At 37.3% G+C, this 20,236-nt stretch overlaps 1 protein-coding gene across 3 annotated transcripts in view; it reads right to left on the reverse strand.

Moving 5' to 3' along the window:
- The window catches only part of LOC140146817 (protein CBFA2T1-like), a 181,687-nt gene that overhangs the window by 95,958 nt on the left and 65,493 nt on the right, over positions 1–20,236 (reverse strand). The window lies entirely within an intron of this gene.

The following is a 20,236-nucleotide window of genomic DNA, read 5'->3' on the forward strand; positions in this document are numbered from 1 at the left end:
CCGATCTGTTTCCACTGAGCACATTAACCGGTTACTCTCTAAACTAAACCACATCACCCGCCAACCGTTCCCCAGAAGGAACATGCAGAATGAAGTTTCATTCCAGTATTCCAATCCCTTATGATGCGAGTGCCAAAAACAAACAAAAACTTTTTCCTGAGGAAACCAAACAAAAACTTTTTCCTGAGGAAACCAAACAACTTCTTTGTTCATTTTCTTCCTTTAAAACTTCCTCCTTTCCTTCCCCAGCACCTTGCCAAAAAAGTCCTGTCAGTGTTAGGGTAAATGTGTCATCCACAAACTGTTAAAATTGTGAAAAATTAATGCTGCTAACATATCCTACTTATAAAGTATCTGGGCTAGTCCCCACCAGAGAACATATATTGCCCTTCCCAGAATCCTTTGCAACATGATATATGACCTCTTTATGACCCCATTACACTGTACAGGTTTCCTTTGTTTTCATTCTGAGAATATACATGTACTAGCTAAACATGGTCGATAGTCATGAAATAAACATAATTTGCAAGATCTGGATGTGCTCTGTTCATCGAGGTATATTTCGCCATTATCTACCCATGTTGCACTAGATAGCAAATCACAGGCGGCATAGGACAAGCGACACGTGGCGTTCGAGGCTGGTGAAAATACAAGGCTGACAGCCCCATTCAAAATACACGGTTAGCAGTTATAAATTGAAAAACAACATACTTACAGTGTGGTACATTGTCGTACCCCAACAGTTTTAGAGTAAGATCATTTTGCTTTAACACCACATAACAAATTAAGAATTGTTTGTGAAGATTTCATGATTATGTGCTAATCCAATGGTGACGTCAAAAATGGCGATATCGCATCCGCCACCGCCTGGCAAATCAGTACAGAAAAATGAAATGGAAGAAATGCATTGTGGGATGTGCAAGATATCATCTCTGCGTCCGCACCATGACAATGTATGCTCAGCCGCTGGTAAGAGGCTTGATTAGACCGTAGTTCTACACCACTTCACATGTTTTGCTTTTAAATTAATATATTTAGTTTGATGGAGGATGTAAATTGTTGGTGCTATACCAGCTGAGCACATGTTATCAAGTTGGGCAAGGTACGTCCGCCCATCAGAGGGAACGTTGTTACAATTATAACAAACCCTTAGGGATGCTAATGTATTGCATAATTTGATACAAGGTTTAATAGTATATGGTGGTAGTGTGTGTGGGGGTGTGTTTGTTGGTACTATACCAGCTGAGCACATGCTATCAAGTTGGGCATGGTATGTCTGTCTATCAGTTGTAACAATTATTACAAATTTTTTGGCATGTTAATGCATCGCATAATTTGATACAAGGTTTAAAGGTATGGTGGTGATTTGGGCTGAACTGCACAGCACGGAGTTAAATTGATAATGTGCATATCTAATGTTGGAAAGTGAAATTCCTGGAGACAGGAAAATGCTTTCTACTGAAGATAGCAAAAATGTTTCTTCACCAATCAGATCTCTGTTTTCTCTTGTTAGGAAACACATTTCATCTTCAGGATTAAAGATAAAAAAGATATTTCTGAAAAATAGAAAGAAAAGCTTTTTGCAATATATTGAGTATTGGAACCAAAAAGCTGTAACTCATTAGACCAGCTCTCACAAAATGAGCATAAAGTTTATGCCACTGGGAATGAGAATGAGGCAAAGGTCAACAACCTGTTCAGGTTCTCATCTGTGTGCGTATGTCATGTATATTATATATGGACGCTATTGATCTATATAGTATACCATATATACAACCACCAGCTTGCATTTCTCTCATAAGACTCAATATTTGCATTTTATGTGGTCTGTAAAATAAAATGAATTTCAAATGTTCCATTTATGTAGGGTTATGTCAAACATGCAACAGAGAGGATTATACTGAGCTGGGTGAGGCAGATTTTGTACTGATAGTCAGGAGTTTTTGACACTTGAACACTATAATATTTTCACCATTCTAACAGACTCAAGTGGTATGGATGCAACTCTAACTAATCACTTGTTGTCTTCAGTAGATAGCAACTATACATTGAAAATAGTATAAAGAAACCATCAACCATTTTGCCTATGAACTAAGAAAGCATATAACTTCAATAAATAATAATATTGCTATCTTCAGTAGATAGCAAACATATAAAAGAATGGTGTAAAGAACTTCACGAGTCTTCATCCACAGATGCTATTGCATAAGGCAATTTACGTTGGTACATTAGTCTCATCTGTTTGTGTATGTCATATGTATATGGTCACTATTGATCTACGTAAGCAACCACCAGCTTGCATATCTCTCACAATACTCAATATTTGAACTTCATATGGATGAAAAGTATCAAATATATTGTTTCTATGTGGTTGAAAAAACAAACAGTCAAATGATGTTCCACATCTGTAAGTTTGTTTAAGGGAAAATTAATTGCAAACCTTTTAGATATAGAATTTTTGTACTGGTTGGGTACAATGCAAGATGAAACTCATGAACCCCCTAGCAGTAACAAAAATGTGCAATTAGTAACAGATGAAATACTAATACGTTTACTTCAACCAGTCACATCAATTGTTATCTTCAGTAGACAGCAACTGTTTCAAATAACAGTACAAGGAACCCATTGGTTTTCAACTATAGAACTACGAAAGCATGAATTTCAACTGATCAAATGCATTGCTATCTTCAGTAGATAGCAACCATATTGAAGAATGATAAAAAGATTACCAGTAGTTTCAACCACATAACAGATGTACTTGAATATCAATTGCTATCTTCAGTAGATAGCAACCATATTGAAGAACTGGTTTTAAGCAATAGCAGATGGACTTGCAAATTTAACGACTTTAACCAGCCAAATCAATTGCTATCTTCAGTAGATAGCAACCAGTTTAAATAACAGTACAAGGAACCCATTAGTTTTCAAGCATAAAACTAAGAAAGCATGAATTTCAACCAATCAAATGCATTGCTATCTTCAGTAGATAGCAACCATATTGAAGAATGATAAGAGAGATTACCATGACATAGCAGATGTACTTAAACATCAATTGCTATCTTCAGCAGATAGCAACCATATTGGAGAACTGGTTTTCAACCATAGCAGATGAACTTGCAACAAATCTAACAACTTTAACCAATTACATCAATTGCTATCTTCAGTGGATAGCAACCATTTTAAATTCAGTATAAAGAAACCCATTAGTGTTCAACCATAGCAGATGAACTAAGAAAGTACAACCAATCAATGCATTGCTATCTTCAGTAGATAACAACTATATTGAAGAATACCGTAGAATTCCGTCTAGAAGCATATATGCCTCTAAACGAGGGGTTTTTTAACGAAAGATATGAAAGGCCAATACCCTTCTCAAAAACATTGCAATAGATTGGTCTTACAAATATACATGTTTGTACAGCCGCCTTTATCAGTAATATAGTTGTTCAAACTCCAAATAACGTTTTTGTTGGGAGTGTCTGCCTCTTGTCTCTTCTGTCAAAAAAACCTCGTTTAGAGGCATATATATGCTTGTAGACGGAATTTTACGGTATAGTAAAAAAGATCACCACTAGTTTCAACCATATAGCAGATGAACTTACTGTAAACCTAACGATATTATTCAACCAAAGGAAGTGTAATTACATTGAGCAATGTAATTAAATTGCTATCTTCAGTAGATAGCAACTCAAAGAACATCATACATGCTCACACATAGACGATGAACAAAGAAAGCAATAGAGAAATAATAATAGCTATCTTCAGTAGATAGCAACTCAAAGAACATCATACATGCTCACACATAGACGATGAACAAAGAAAGCAATAGAGAAATAATAATAGCTATCTTCCGTAGATAGCAACTCAAAGAACATCATACATGTTCACACATAGACGATGAACAAAGAAAGCAATAGAGAAATAATAATAGCTATCTTCAGTAGATAGCAACTCAAAGAACATCATACATGTTCACACATAGACGATGAACAAAGAAAGCAATATATCAAGAGAAATAATAGCTATCTTCAGTAGATAGCAACTCAAAGAACATCATACATGTTCACACATAGACGATGAACAAAGAAAGCAATATATCAAGAGAAATAATAATAGCTATCTTCAGTAGATAGCAAATGTATACAACAACAGGACAAAGAACACTTCCAAGTCTTAACCATAAAAGATGATACCCTGACCTTCCACACAGAGAGTGCATTATTTCAAATGGGGTTACCTGAATGGGCAGGTCCATTTGAATTCTACACCCCCGTGTGGGAGATTAAGATTATGTCTTCCATACCATAGGGGGTGTATGGATTTCAAATGGAATAGCCCAATACTTGCACAAACATGCCTAGTAAGTGTAAAATTCTTGGGATAATATGTCAGTTGTATGGCAATAACATATAACCACGTGCAAAGAATTATTGAAATTCTCATGTGAATTGTGTGAACTATGGTATGGCATAATGAATTTTTGAAATCCATAAATATAACACAAAACTTGAAAACTCACTGATGCATGATGAAATGACATGAAAACTAGTACACAATATAAACAGAAACTCACAACTCCACCTGGGGTGCAGTACACTAACATTTACGATAAATGGTAAGTCCTTAATCGTTAAGTCCAAAACCGGGTAGAGGCACGATTGGTTTCAGACATACTTACGGCTTATGATGTGTCGTACATATTACTGAAATGCAACACTGATAGGCTTGTTCCTTTCTAGTGTCACAAAATCACCCCTACCCATAATATTTTTACTTGATCATCAAGACTGCTAAGATAGTAATATTAGTATTCGCCAATCCTGCCCAAGATAGGCACTGCTGATCTCCAATCACAAAATTGACAGATCGGCCGATCCAAATCCTGATTCGGATCCAATTATACATCTTGAAAACACTGTTTTTAGTTAGTAACAATGTTGTTAGTGGCCGCACTGTTTTGCCCATCATGTAAGAGAAGTGTCCAATCTATTTTAAGTAACACAGCTATCTCAAAATATTTGCTCTATTTTAGTGTGATTTGCAGGTTTAATTGAGGGTTTCCCTGATCCTGATTCAAGGCCGATTTAACTCAGGTTGACCTGATTTCTCACTTGCCATTCTGGATCAGCCAAAACTAAGTAATTTACTGAACTTGCACAACTCCGGATCCACCGTTACGTATAAATAAAAAAGGTGGCCGGTATGCTTCACCTTTCCAGACAGTGGCCATGTTGTGGGGCATCCCCCAACCTTGGGCTCCCCTTCCCCCTCCCCATGTAAAAGAGCAGGAAAATTCACCTGTTTGGCCACAATAAGATGATGATGACAATATCGCTATTTTCAAAATGGCCTCCTTTAGCCGGATTGCTCTATTCCAGTTTAAATCCATACACCCTCTATGGAAGACATGACCTTAATCTTTCACACAGGGGGTGTGAATTTCAAATGGGGTTACCTGCATGGGTGACCCCATTTAAAATCTACACCCCCGGTGTGGAAAATTAAGGTCATGTCTATTACAGAGGGTATATAAATGTCAACAGGAACAGCCCACTGGATCAAATCCTGTCACATTTGTCAAAAAGACACATGCCTCTCAATCAGACGAGGCTGCGTTACCTCACGCACGTAATCGCCAAAGTCTGCGAAGGTTAACAATTAGATAAAAACGGGGGGAAATGTAGCAGGCAGCGGGTTATCGTGCCATCGTTTCGTTCAATCAAATGTAACTGAATAAAAACACAGCTGCGTGTGTATTGTTGGCGTTTCCAGCATTAGCCTCGTCAATACTCAATATTGCAGCATGTGTGAGTATGGGCAAAAATCAATTCATATCTTCAGGGGCATTTCATTAATTGCACGTGGGTATACATTTCACGACTCAATTCTGACAACTTTTTCCGTTGCATTTCATAACGTACCTTGACAACCACTGATTGGTTACTAGGCATGTTTGTACTCATTTGAATGCATTTTTTGTGTACATTCCAAATATGGTCATAAAAATATAAAATTATGAAATTGTTTGGAATTTGTAAAAAAAAAGTGCAATTTTGTAAACATTTTGGTTTGCAATCGACAACAGTTTCCTGGGCAGGGTTAGTATTTTCTTTTTTCATCTGTCACAGGCATTACAAGTAAACTTATTTTTCTAATACCCCAAAGGTGAAGTTCATTAACCTGTAGATGTACTTTAATAAACTAGAAACCACATGCACCCTGGGTATTGAATATCATTCTCAATTTCCTTTTTCAGCTCAATGGAATTGGGTTTTTATGTCAGGCGGATTTATCCGCCTGATATACTGTGAAGCTCTCAAATCTTCTTTCTTTCTTTCTTTCTTCTTTAGTAGAACCAAAAATTGCTACTAGTGCCAGACGCTTGCACCAATTTTGACCAAACTTGGCCACAAGAAGCACTGACCCAAGCTTAATATAACTTCTACACAGATAGGGCTCAAAGGTCACATAAGGGTTATTAGGGGTCATTTTGTGAAAATCTTTAAAATGCTACTGCTCCTTTAAATGACATGCTATGACCACCAAACATGGTCAGCAAGAACCGCTGGCCCAAGCTTCAATAAGTTGTACCCCAGATTGGGGTCAAAGTTCATGTAAGGCTTGATAGGGGTCATTTTGTGAAAATATTTGTGTGAAATGTAATGAAGCAGCTCTCATTAGAGGCAGCAATTTGGCAGATAACTTAGGCAGGGAGACAGCTTGTCTGCTGTTTTGATAACGAGAGATAAGGAGAGTAAATATTTTGAAAGTCTCAACATAGACCAAACTGAACATGTCAGAGATTGTCTAGTGTAAGGGCAGTGGTGTGGTTTTGGGAAGATAGCTGACAGTGGATCTCACATAAGATTTTCTTTCTTTTTTTTTTTGGGGGGGCTATTTGCTATATGGACCAAGTAATAGGCACGGGAACTGTGTTAGGAATGCACTTTTGCTTGGTTATATGGGAAAGTGGGAGGGCAGCGTGGGAAGGGGAGGAGGGGAGTCAGGTCAAATTCAAAGTTGATCCGATGGGGCTGTAACTCCGAGAAAATGATCACTGACAATTGAGGAATATGAAATTGCAAAGGTCATCCGAGGTCAAAGGTCAGGTCAAATTTAAAGTTGCTCCAATTGGCCTGTAACTCGGGGAAAACAATCCCTGACACTTAAGGAGTATAAATCCATACAGGTCATCTGAGGTCAAAGGTCAGGTTAAATTTTAAGTTGCTCCGATTGAGCTGCAACTCAGGAAAAATGATCCTCGACACTTCAGGAGTATAAAACCGCAAAGGTCATCCGAGGTCAAAGGTCAGGTCAATATTAAGTTGCTCGATGGAGCTGCAACTCAGGACAAATGATCCCCGACATTTCAGGAGTATAAAACCGCAAAGGTCATCCAAGGTTAAAGGTCAGGTCAAATTTGAAGTTACTCCGATCAGCCTGTAACTCCGGGAACACAATCCCTAATACCTCAGGAGTATAAAACCGCAGAGGTCATCCGAGGTCAAAAGTCAGGTCAAATTTAAAGTTGCTCCAATCGAGCTGTAACTTGCAGGAAATGATCCTTGACACTTGGGGAGTATAGCATGAGTTTACCCGAGGTCTAAGGTCAAACGATGCTAATCAGAATCAATCACCGCCTGACATTCGTGGCTCGTGAGCCACAGTAGCTCTAGTTGGAACTGTGGTTAATTAGCTGAGAGTTTGATGATTGTGTAAGTTTCAACTTGGTTGGTAAATATGTTTAAATTGATGATGGAAATAGCAGGAATTAGCTTTTTGGCTAATTTACATATGAAAACGGGTTGGCATACCCTGACTAAAGCTTTTTAAAGTATATCTTTAGGATTTACTGAAATTTGATCAAAGTTGAGTACCCAGTACAAAACTGATTTGTTGTTTAAAATTGTCACCTCATTAAGTTTGCTTCAACACTTGTTTATTATCGCTGAAAATAATTTCTGATTTTCAATGGCAATAGTGCATTGGTTGAAGTAAAATTATGAAAAATGTGATATTTTTTATGATCAATTTTATTTCAGTTTGACAGAATACTTTGACTGAGTCAAGCAAAGGTTACATGAACTTCCCAGCAAACACAAAAACGTTTTAAAAACGTTTTAAATAAGTTATATTTTGGCTTTTGGTTTAGGTAAAAACGTATTAATAACATTAAAATGTCGGGTTATATAAAGGTCATGATAACGTTTTAAAACGTTTTCTATGAAAACACACTACAACAATATTTTTTAATGTTTTCAAAAAATGTTATTGTAAACTATTTTTGCAAACATTTTTGCCAAATATTTTGTCAATATTTAAATAACATTATTTTAAAATATTTGAACCCAGCAAACACAGAAATGTTCTTAAAATGTTTTTTTCAAAACCTTTTAATAACATTTAAATGTCGGGTTATATAAAGGTCATGAAAACGTTTTCAAAACGTTATTGTAAATATTTTGGGCAAACATTTTTCGCAAAATATTTTTTCAACCCCAAAATAACATTCTGTTTAGAATGTTTTATGTCAAGTGTTCAAGAATGTTTTTGGAATGTTATTAAAACGTTTTTATACCCTTTATATAACCCAACATTTAAACGTTTTCTGTAAAACATTTTTGTTTGCTGAGCAGTAGATTATCAAAAAATGTTTTTTAAGGTTATGAAAACGTTTTATACTCTTTAATATACCCTTTATATAACCCGACATTTAAACGTTTTCTGACAACCTTTTATAACCTTTTGCGAATGATGTCGAAAACGTTTTGTGTTTGCTGGGTTATGCCTATTTTAAGATCATCAAAAGGAATCAACAAACTTGTCTTTCACACTGACAGTTTTCTTCAGATTATATTAGTCAAGATACAAAAGTGCAGTGTTTGTGTGGTAAAATCTTGATGCCCTTCAAAACAAAATAAGATAATAGCCATCTTTCTGCTCAAAATTTCCGACTTTAGCCTCAGTGGATCAGATATGTGCCATTATATATTCCAAGTCATCATTTAAATGAGTACAAACAGGCCTATTGGTTCAGTGGTTCTTGAGAGCGTGATTGAAAATTTGAAACTAGACCAGAATCCCAACTTATGAGTTCATAGTGCAACCTTTAGACTTGTTTGTATAATATGTATAGACTCAAAAACCTACTTCCAATGCAAGCTGCACACTCCATCCTCCCATACGGCTGTTTCAGTTAAAATCCATACACCCCCTATGAAAGACATGACCTTAATCTTCCACACATGGAGTGTGAATTTCAAATGGTGTTATCTGAATGGGTGAAACAATAATTGAAATCTGCACACCCTGTGTGGGAGATTTAAGTCATGTCTTCCACAGGGGGTATTGGATTTCAACTGGAATAGCCCATATACTATTCAAAGCAAACTTATGATTGATGCACCATCATTTTTCCCCATCCCCTCCATTTTTTCCCTCTCTTCAATTTTTCTCTCTCTCCATAGCGAGCGAGCGAGTTCAGCTGTCCCCACGGCACATAAATGTGTCTAGTTTTAGTCACATGACGTGGCTAGTTGCGCATAATAATTACCACGGTTGGTTTACACACCTGGCCAGTCTCAGAGGCCGGTTTAAGGGTTGCACGCAGCGCTGTATGCCCTTGATGGATTAATGTTCGCGCTCCAAATATTTTCACATCAAACCAAGTACTTAATTACCTTTTATCAAATCATCTCTTATTGTTTCGAATTCCACTTTGTACCATTGAGAGTTCAACAATAACAATACAATTTTAAGTTTTCAATGCATTGAAGTTTCACATTACCACACTACCACAGTGTGTGAAAAATAGGTGGTACATAAATAAGTCCCTCTACAGTATAATTTCTATATTCTCTGTTTGTTCAGCTAATAATGTAGCCTTTCCATGCATCCAGTGAAGAAATCTTGCGATTTTGTTCTTTACATCCGCAAAAGTATACACATAAAGTAGCAAAGAATAATTTTTAAATACCTCTCCCTCTTTAACCCCATAAGCCGTAATTGCTGATTGGTTATGAGGAGGTTGTATATGATTTATTGAGCCAATCAGCGACCTGGTAAGAAAAGTGCAGGGCTGAAGAGGATTTAGAAGCAGTCTTCTCAATGGTCATATTATATAAATATATTGCATAATTAATACTCTGCGTGCTAGCCATTATAGGCTTCAACATAAAAAGTTTAAGGATATTTTCTCAAAACATTATGAGCTTTCTTAAAAAACACTGAACCAATACCAGGCTTGTTTGTACTCATTTGTATGCATTTTTCATGCTGATTCCAAATATGGTCATGAAAATTTGCAATTCTGAAATTTTTGAATTAAAAACAAAATTCAAACTTGTCATCTGCAGTCGACACCCACGTGGAGAGAGTTAACCAATCAGAAAAGCTGCAAGAAAGGTAGTTAAAAGCACCAATGATAAACCTCAGGGGCGTAGCCAGCTTTCTTGGTCAGGGGTGGCAAAATAAAATTTGGGGGCACAGACAGAAAAAAAATGTAGTTGCATCATACAATACATATGCCGGTTTTGTTTTTGATAAAGACTGTACATGTCTTCAAGCTTCCCAAAAGGCTTTATTGGGGCAATTTTGTATCTTACACTATTTTCGTCCATCAGGATAAAAAGGGCTTTATTATAACAATGTACACGTGCAGCACGAAAATTTATTGTATTTTACACTATTTTGACCCATGCCATGATTGCGGTGAAATTTGGTGGAAAAGGGCCTCCTTGCCCTTTTTCTTTTCCTTTGCCCTCCAGATTTTCTCTGTGATTTTTTGTCAGAGGGGCACTTTTTTCTTAGATTTTTTGTCGGGGGACTGTGCCCCCCTGGCTACGCTACTGATAAACCTTCATAATGATCCACAATAATTTAATTTAAAAAGTATTTAGTGAATGTAATGAACTTGTTGAAATTGACCAAAGTAACCAAATTTCTTCTCAATAGTGCAATCAGAGCATAGGTGAAAATTGTCACGAGAAATGAATCATTTTGACGTGTTATCTAATTATTTATTTAGTTGAAAGGAATGCACCATATTAAATGGTGTAATTTTCCAATGGCATAGTTACATAATGCCCACTCAACTATCATAAAATTATCTTTAATGCTCAGCCAGCTGATTCACTAGGTAAGGACATCCGGGAACATTGTCCCCTTTGCACAAGTGCGCGCATAGCAACCAGCTCGAGAAAGGGGAACTGCACATGCGCACACTGGTTTTACAAGGCCATTTCTCCTTTGTGACGTCAGCCCGACCAAGAGAATATACTCTCTAAATGTAAAAGAGTGAAAAACCACTCTGAATTTCAGAGTGAATTTAAGTTAGCTCTAAAAGAGTGGGTTTTAGCTCTAAAAGAGTGAAAACAGTACACATAATTTCACTCCCGATTTCGAAAGTGAGCCTCATTTGCTCAAAAGTGGCGCAAAATCTCACTCTTTCTTGGAGTGAACTGTCAGCCAATCAGAAGCTACCGAAAAATCGGCCGATGTTTGTTGAACTTGTGTAACAAAATGGCGAACAGTGTGTGAATGAATGGCTAAAAGAAAGCGGGTTTGATGAAGAAATAGACAGCATACTCAATAGTGATTACATTTATGTGTAGGTCATAACTCGTAGCAAGTATACACTTGGTCTGGAGACAACGGCGGCAGTAAGCTTAAGTCATATGTGAGCAGTTTGTTACCGCCCAGTGCCGGTTTACATATACGCATATGTAAGCTTATGTAGGTTACCGTGACGCCGCATCACGCTTCTCCAGACTGTGACCGTAAACATGGTATCTACCAAAAAAACGTTGACAACGTAAAGAAAGCAGCAAGTTTAAAAAGCCCCCACCTCGGCTCACTTTTTGAAACTTGGTCCCATTTTGAATATCAACAGCAATAGCATCATTGCCATTAACATTCCTACTTGTTATGCGCTTAATTCAATCATTGATCATGAACTTAATAATTATTATAAAACAAAACATATATAGGATATTGGCCAAGAACAACCTTTCTGATCGTTCCAGAATGCTGACAACTTAATATCGCATCGGCATTCGGCAAATTAAAGATACATAACACTTCTGCAAATGTTTTAAGTTGATAATTATGACAACGTTTAAATCAGTATCTTTTACAAATGGGACCAAGTTTCAAAAAGTGAGCGAGGTGGGGCTTTTAAACTTGTTGCTTTCTTTACGTTGTCAACGCTTTTTTTTGGTAGATTTGCTTTTTTATGAATGAAGCCGAGTAGCTCCAAGCTTGAAAAGTCATCCGTTACTGAAGTACTCCATAAGACGAATAAAGCGAAAAATAGAAGTTTGAATAATATTATCCTTGATTTATGATAATAAAAAATACGAGTATATGTAGCTATACCTATAACTAAAATGTAAGTGGTTCTTTGTAGCCCTGGGGCAATCTAGTTGGATATCCAAATGTCGCCGTTTGTGGTTCTTTGTAGCCCTGCAGGCAATCTAGTTGGATATCTCTATTGAGCGGCGGTTGTTGGCGGTCTTTTCGCGGTTCGTGGTATTCCTTTATTCTTCAAACCCTGTCCTCTATCGTGGCTGATTTATTGTTTAAGCTTGTTGGATATCCATATTTCGCGGTGTGTGGTTCTTTGTAGCCCTGCGGGGCAATCTAGTTGGATATCCAAATTTCGCCGCTTGTGGTTCTTTGTAGCCCTGCAGGCAATCTAGTTGAATATCTCTATTGAGGTGGTTGTTGGAGGTCTTTCGCGGTTCGTGGTTATAATGTTCCTTATCCTTCAAGCCTTGCCCTTTATCGAGGGCTAATTTATAGTTAAAACTTGTTGGACATCCATATTTCGCGGTGTGGGGTTCTTTTTAGCCCTGCGGGGCAATCTAGTTGGATATTTCTATTGAGCGGCAGTTGTTGGCGGTTTTTCGCGGTTTGTGGTTTTAATTGGTAGGATATCCATATTTCAAGATTTGTGGTTCCTGATTCCTGCGAGGCAATCTAGCTGGATATCCAAATTTCGCGGTTTGTGGTTCTTTGTAGCCCTATGGACAATCTAGTTGGATATCCCTATTGAGCGGTGGTTGTCGGCGGTCTTTTGAAATTTAATTTTCCCTTTAATTTCGGGCCGCCCCTCCTCTACATCCCGAGGATGCGTTTCAAAAATTGTAATTATACGGTGTCAAAAATTACTATTACTTGGTATGGTAATTTATCTTACTATGTTGACTTATATTGTTTGTTAAGGCAACTTTCGCGGTTCGTGGTTATAATTTCCCTAATCTTTCAAGCTTTGCCCTCTATCGAGGGCTAATTTATAGTTAAAACTTGTTGGACATCCCTATTTCGCGGTTTATGGTTCTTTATATTTCATGGGCAATCTAGTTGGATATCCAAATTTCACGGTTTGTGGTTCTTTGTAGCCCTCTTGGGCAATATAGTTGAATATTTCTATTAAGCGGCAGTTGTTGGCGGTTTTTCGCGGTTTGTGGTTTTAATTTGTAGGATATCCATATTTCAAGATTTGTGGTTCCTGAGTCTCTGCGGGCAATCTAGCTGGATATCCAAATTTCGCGGTTTGTGGTTCTTTGTAGCCCTCATGGGCAATCTAGTTGGATATCCCTATTGAGCGGCGGTTGTCGGCGGTCTTTTGAGATTTAATTTTCCCTTTAATTTCGGGCCGCCCCCTCCTCTACATCCCGAGGATGCTTTTCAATAATTTAAATTCTACGGTGTCAAAAATTTCTATTCCTTGGTATGATAATTTAATCTTACCATGTTGACTTATATTGTTTGTTAAGTCAACTGGACGTGACAAAATATCCTGCTATGTGGACATTAATTTGTTGCTAAATTGACTTGGCATAATAATTTATTTCGCGAAGACGATATCCATTTTTGGTATGTCGACTTAGCATGACAATTTATCTTGCCATGTTGATTTGTTTGTTCAGTTGTCTTGGCGAGATATTTTATATCGACATGTTGACATAATGCTGATAATAAGTCGACATGGCAAGATAATTATCAGGTCAAGTTGTGTCACATAGACGCTTCTGTACTATATATACTTGATAAATGTTATTTGGATATTTTTTTCCTGCTGGCCTTCCATACTAGCGGAACAATTTTCCACACCTACAGAGTGTTTGTAATCAACCTACCGGGACGGTATGACAATTGTCATGTTCTACGATAGCTGAAGATGACAGAGAGTCAGGTCTCTGAATCGATTCAACAACCATTCATACATATCACAATCATGTTTTATTGTCCTATTATCATGCGAATTTGCCCGTGGTAGGACAAAATATATTTAAATTAGAATAACAATGAGTAACGTCGTATTGCATACCCTATAATACCTGATCTAGTTTCTTGGTTATTCAGATTTCTTTTGATCCTTGATGGTGTTGTATCTCATTATGCTGTGTTTTTAAATAGGCCTTTAACACAATAAACAATTTCCATGAGAATCAAACAACTTGCTTTAATAAAAAATAATATCACAATAGCACTGGATGTTTAAAATTATGTTATCCTTGATTAATGACAATAAATTGTTTAATAAAACATTGAAGAAAAAAATCAGTTGGTCACCGGGCTTTCGAACTCGGGATAGCGTATCTGGAGTCAAGCGCCCTAACCATTAGACCACGGGCCTCTGCTATAAATTACTGTGTCGAAATACAGAATTTATTATATAAATGGATGCGTCGTCCGATATGAACAAAAGAATGGTGAAAAACTTGATTTTTTGGTGAATGTGGCTCAGAATTTGTATGTAGGGTATCCAGGAATCTGCTAGGGTATATTTGGAAGTGAATCTGAAAAAGTAGTTTGAAGGTGATAACCAGGTAGACCTGTAGCAGTGTCCAAAAATTCTGGATCAGTATGATTTGCAACTAATTTTCGCTATGAAATACCGCGTGAAATGGAAGCAAAAATATTTGTTTATTACGAACAATGATTGACTGTAGGATTGGTGGCCCTTTTGGAATTAATGAGTTGTCACGATATTACACCTGGGACTGTAAATAACATTTAGCATGGTTTTAGATACATTTTGTACCCAGCTTAAAAAATAACATCGAACAATAGAAGTCAAGTGTTTTAATGTTAGGTGTAAATATAGTCTCAAGGAGCATCTGTTATTAGTCTTCTTTATCAGTCTTTTTTTTTTAAAAACTTGCTGGTCACGGCTACCGCGTGACTCTAATTTGCCAAGTGTTATGTCCTACACCTAAGTGTACTCACCATTGAACAGTTTGACTATTAGCTTCACTAAAATCCATAGTTTTTCATCATTCATCCCACACTGAAGTTCGACACATTATGTATGTGCTTAAGCTTTAGACCAGTTCAATATTCCTAGACCGGGCCCTACCCTAACCTGGGGCCTAGCCTCACAACAATTTAAAGCACATAGTAGCTGTTATGAACTGCTGTGATATTCTTGTATATAAAATAGGCCTAAATGAATAAATAAATAAATGCTCTTTTCTGATTCACTCTTTTCCGGAGTGAATTTTTCACTCTTTCTTGAGAGTGAGCTTCACTCTAAAAGAGTTGTCACTCAGATGGCTCTTTGAAAGAGTGAGATTTCACTCTTTTTGAGTGATTTTTCACTCTTTCACATTTAGAGAGTATGGCTTCAACATGAAGTTTTGAAGGTTTTGAGATATTTTTTTCAAAATATCAAGAGGTATCTGAAGAACCACTGAACCGATACAGGGCTTGTTTTTTCAAAATATCAAGAGCTATCTAAAGAACCACTGAACCGATTGATTTTTTTTAAAATTTGAAACTTGTCACCTGCAGTCGACGACACCCACACGGAGAAGGCTACAATGGGGTGCCCACATTTTTTGCACCCAATACTTTCAGGTCACTTTATAAGGGTAAAATCATTTTGGGTTATAAGACTGTGCATCCTGACAGATGGGGTTGTTTATGATCAATTTTATCATAATTTTATCATATATCATGTATATTGCTTTGGCCATCTGCCATCTTTATAATGGTGTATCTTAATTTCCAACTCTGACCAAATTAACCAGAATGGATCAGGTCGAGTCACTTTAAAGGAGGGTGGTCTGATTCTTCACATCCCACTTTTGATGAGTAAGTTTGACCCTCACACTCCACCTTTGGATTTTCAATAGGCTGCGATCACATAGAAGTATACGGTATTCGATATAAGCTCATTCGATCAGGCTAAGTTCACTTGCATAGGAGTATAGGCCTACTATGTGAACTCAGCCTGATCGAATGAGCGTATATCGTATAGCGAGTACTGTATACAGTATACTTCTATGTGATCACAGCCTAACGGTATCTCATGAGGGCCAGAATTGGGCTATTCCTGTTGAAATCAATACAACCCCAAAAGAAGACAATAGAAGAGGGAATAGTGGTTGGACCATCCTCATACTATGCATGGTGGCCATAGGCGTCAACATAAAAAGATGAAGTTTTGACTTTCTCAATGAATATCAAGAGCTATCTGAAGAGCCTCTGAGCCAATACTAGGCTTGTTTGTAGGCCTACTCATGCATTTTTCATGAAGATTCCAAATATAGTCATGACAATGTACAACTGAAATTTTCAAATATTGAAACATGTCATCTGCAGTCGACACCCGCGTGGAGAAATAAACAAACACGCAACCTTGATCAATAATGTACAGCTAATTTAAGATTTACTCTAAAGTGGCCATGTCTGAAGCCTGGCATAAACAATTAATTTCAATTTTCCCCTGAAACTTGTGTTTTTCTCGTTAACAGAAATTCAATATTCAAAAGCTGGAAGTAGCTGGCAGAATTGGGTGTTAAAATCTATCTGCCATATGCTGGCTTGTTATCTATTAGGCAATAAATAAAGCTAGTGGTAATGTATAGGATATAATGTTTTATATAGGCCTAGTGCGTAGGGGTGCATCATATGAATTCAGAGGGGAGGGGGGCATGGGAGTTTTGGGAGAAAAACCTTGCCCATAAAAAGTAAAACAACAAAATGTTTTGCTCCACTGATAAGTGAAAACAAATTTCCCTACTCAACTCTGTCTGAAGTTAGTCTGTGCTATAGACTGTGTACCTATTCGCCAGCGAAGTGGTTATGTAACTCCTAGGTAACTGGATCACGCATCTTTTGGAATTGATAGTATATGCCATAGACTTTGTGTTGCGATCAATTCGATTGTGGTGTAGAACTCAAGTGTGATCCAGTTGACATGGTGATAATCGGATTACACGTAACACTTTGCTGGCGAATATTACCCATAGGGAGATAAACTACTGGGAACCACACACCCTCTGCTTGCTCCGCTTGCTATTCGTGGGGTATCGTGGTTTGCGACTCGCAGCTTGTGTCGGAATGTGTCCCCCTAAACCGTGAGTAGTCTTTGACAAAGACTAGTATAAAGTATACATTGAAATTGGAAACTATAAAAAATTTGCTGCCAAAGGTGCAAACAAATACATTTCCCCAACCCAAACTGCCATGCTCCCCTAAAAATCTAATACTAATAGTGCACCCCTTAGTTCCCTACAAATCCATCCATGTGCTAGCCCATTCCAATCCATATTGTAACTTTTTGCACAGGCGTGTCCAGGGGGTGCAGAGGGTGCATGCACAAACCAAACTGCAGCCAAACCTGCGTCAATAGAGGTTATCCGTGTTCTATAAGCTGCATATCCTATCAGCGACTGCTATACCTTGTTTAGGATTTTCAAAAGAAGTACCTGCATGTGCACCCATGACTGTTTCAAACTAGCCCGCCAAAGTCGTGCAAGTAACTCCGAGGTCATACATTGAATTGGTTTGAATGAGGAATACTACGGAAACCAGCGCCTTTTGTTAGAAGTCTCACATGATGAATACCGCGGATAACCTCTATCATGGCACAATCACCCAGAAGCATACAAAATTATCACTTACAGTCATTCTTCCCCAAAACGGTAATAAACTGGAACAATCTCCCGTACTCAATTATACAAATTCAAGACCCTGCTAGCTTCAAAACTGCAGTGATGGAACATCTAAGATAAGACTAAACAACTCATGCGCACACCAATTCCTACATGCCTGGCTCCAGTAGGGAGTGTTGCGTAGTATTAACTACAGATACAGAGAGCACAGGGTCTACGTCTAAAACATGCAAAATCAGCCTACTGTAAAAGTGGAAATTTTCGCGGTTCAATAATTTTTCCACTTTTCATGCTCAATGCAGCTACCGTGAAAATAAAAACACAAAAATGTGTTCTTTTTATAGCCATTGTGCACCTACTGAGTGCACACTGTTTAAAAACCTCTTTTCAATATTTGAAAAATTATACATCTTTGTGATATTTCTGTTGGAAAATTTGCAGGTGTAGTCCTGGAGGTTTCGGTAACTTGGTCCCCTCACCTGAACTTCAAATGGGGATACCTGAATGGGTGACTCCATTTGAAATCTACACACCTGTGTGGAAGATTAAGGTCATGTCTTCAGTAGAGGGTGTTTGGATATCAACTGGAACATCCTATTTGTGCATCCGAGTAGAATAACTTGTTTTTCAAATTTCCAAATTTAAACTTTTCTTTAATAACCAGACCATATTTTTTGCTTTTACTTATAATAAAGAGAAGTACAATGTCCCTTTTGTCTTCCGTTCTACGATACCACAAGTCGTAAAACCTGTTTTTAATCATCCCACCTTTCTCGAAATACTCCTCGTAATCACTCCAACAGATGTGTGCCAGGGTTCGCATTTCGCTGCTGTTATCTCACGGCCTATTTGCTCTCTTCCATGCTCCGTACCATCATCACGCCAATCACTTAATCATTTATACGCAAACTAATACATTGACCATTTGGCAGAGTCATCCTCCGGCACGGACCGTATATCAATCTTAAACCTAATATGACGAGAGCAGGCGGATCATATTTAACTCTAATATGAGGCACAAAGTGCTTAAGAACGGGATGCCCTGATCAGGGTGGTATCAAATTTGATCACCGTTGCAACTGTGACATGAAAAACCAACATGGCTGGCTTCATTTGGCATAAAGTCTTAACAAACTTTGATTACCAATGTCGGACCAGATTTTCAACAGTTTAACAGAGATAGACACTGATAAATTTACAAATTATCATTCCACAAACTTTCAAACTTGAATGTTTTGACAATAGACAATGCATATAGTTTACAAAGTAGTCCAGAACCATGAATCCAGAAATGTTCTTAGTGACTTTGCGGAACATTTCTTTGCCATGGCCCCATCTCTGCTGATCATTTAACGGCACATGACAATACATTCTTAAATATGAAATTGGTTATCTTGTTTGAAACCTGATTTTTTGCTACATTTGTAATGCATACACAGTGTCCCAACTTATACCTAAATGAAATCAGCCAAATTTGTTACAAGTGAATATAGGTCAATAGAGCAATTTCCACTGTTCCACATTAAATGGCCAAAATAGCCAGTATAGTGGGTTTTTTTACACTTTACCTCGTTATTTCTGATTAAAATTAACAGATCCTCTTCCCAACAGATATTAATAATAATATTATTTCAACATTTTGGGTAAAGAATAACAAAAAGCATACATTATGACTTTAACATGTTTAAGGGTAGACGAGGTATTGTTGGTCGAAGCAACCTAAAAATCAATTTTTATTATCTAGATCAATATATTATTGACAATTAACACCTTGATGTTTTGCAAAAGTTAGTTCTACAAATCGTATACTTTGCAAACTTGCTTAATTTATTGTTGTTAATGAGTTATGAACGTTTTACAAAAGTGTGGTTGTTTCAGCCCTCTTTACAACGTAACTCAAGAACCGCAGCACCTATAAAAGTATATCTGTGATATTTTAATTCTTCTACACGCCGCTATGAATTGAGCAATGCAGTTTTTGCCAAAGCTCACTACCATTAAGTAAGATGCTGTGAACTACCAAATCACAACAGTTTAAAATAATTAATAACCTTAATGCAGTGTTTTGTTGGTGTAATTCTTGAAATTACAATTTGACAGCATAATAGTAAGGTCTGCAAATGCTTTCAAAATATTTCAAGATGTACTCATGCACTGTGTTAACAAACACAAAATCAATGTTTTATTTATTACTCGGTATTGAATTCCACTAATTGTTTAAAGATGTGCCTTTTCTCAGCATTCATCCTGTCATCTTTCATATTGGTGATGATATTAATATCATCCTTATGTGATGGAGCCTGTCAGATAGCAAAGAGCAAATCTACCCT

Source organism: Amphiura filiformis, chromosome 2, assembly GCF_039555335.1.
Source record: "Amphiura filiformis chromosome 2, Afil_fr2py, whole genome shotgun sequence".
Classification (NCBI taxonomy): Eukaryota; Metazoa; Echinodermata; class Ophiuroidea; order Amphilepidida; family Amphiuridae; genus Amphiura; species Amphiura filiformis.